The following is a 1,143-nucleotide window of genomic DNA, read 5'->3' as shown; positions in this document are numbered from 1 at the left end:
AAACCAGAAAACAAAATGGCAGCTTACACATGGGAGCTTTCTAACAGCAAGATATCATATAGAGAGAGGACCTCTATAAGTCTTAATAAGAACCCAGCTATGCATGCAACATAGTGAAAAAATTAGGAATATTATTATACTAATTAGCATTCCTTACTTAGGCAACAGTTAGTACATGAATTTCTAATTATAAGATACGATATACATGTACATGTAGCTATACATGTACATGCACGTATAACAATAATATATTCTAATAATGATAAAATGAATATTAATCAAAATAACTTACATCATTTGAATGTGAGGGATCAGCTCCTTTCTTCAGCAGTAATTCTACAACATCACACTTTCCCCATCTTGCTGCTGCAATAAGAGCAGTATCTCCTTCCTATAATAACAAGATACGAATAGATTGGTTTCTAATGATGTTATTGTCCCCAAAAGATGAATTTGTATAGCATGTGGTTATTGTACATTGTATTTAGTACTCTGCATGTTGTACATGTATAAATATAGTTTAAACAAAACAACTAAGGGTATATGCCTGGCCAGACACTTGGTTGTCACAGAGAATTGGGGTATGACTATGTGAGATGAGTTAAGGTTCGAACATCATGCAAGGTATAATATTAATTTGACATTGGAATTACACACACAGAGAGAATCCTATAGGATCATACATGAATGAATGAGACTTTGTTAAACCATACTGTACATGAGTGTACATAAGTGCATACAGTACATTATGTAAATGTAATGTCACGGGTGAAGTTGAATACAATATACAGTCTACACGAAGGTGCTACACTTCTCTGAACACCGGAAGTGTAGGAAATCATATGGTTTCCCTCATGCTGTAATGGATACCCATACTATTTTACTTATTTCTCTTACATAAATACTTAAACAGTGCTGTAACTAGCACCATTAAGAGAGAAGTTGCTTGTTATAAAGAAACAAGTTTGGTTTTCATGTGCGAAGTTTAAGCAAAGATATGCCAACGTGAAAATTATTTGTTTAATAAGAATTCTTTGACTTTGATTTTTGTGCAAATCATTCACAGAATACCTGGAACCTCTACAGTCTTTCCATAGACTTAGGAAAGTGTAGTCTACATGTCCTGCTAGTTTCAATCTTAAT

The 1,143-nt window shown here is 33.4% G+C and overlaps 1 long non-coding RNA gene across 1 annotated transcript in view; it reads right to left on the bottom strand.

The window, feature by feature from the left end:
• Positions 1–293: 293 nt before the first annotated feature.
• Positions 294–1,143, bottom strand: part of LOC109589514 (uncharacterized) — a 2,620-nt gene continuing 1,770 nt past the window's right edge. The window contains exon 3 of the long non-coding RNA XR_002188743.1: positions 294–391. This is a non-coding gene — a long non-coding RNA (uncharacterized LOC109589514). The remainder of the gene's footprint in view (positions 392–1,143) is intronic.

Source organism: Amphimedon queenslandica, unplaced genomic scaffold (genome assembly GCF_000090795.2).
Source record: "Amphimedon queenslandica unplaced genomic scaffold, v1.1 AMPQUscaffold_11231, whole genome shotgun sequence".
NCBI lineage: Eukaryota > Metazoa > Porifera > Demospongiae > Haplosclerida > Niphatidae > Amphimedon > Amphimedon queenslandica.
This window is presented reverse-complemented; position numbering and strand designations above follow the sequence as displayed.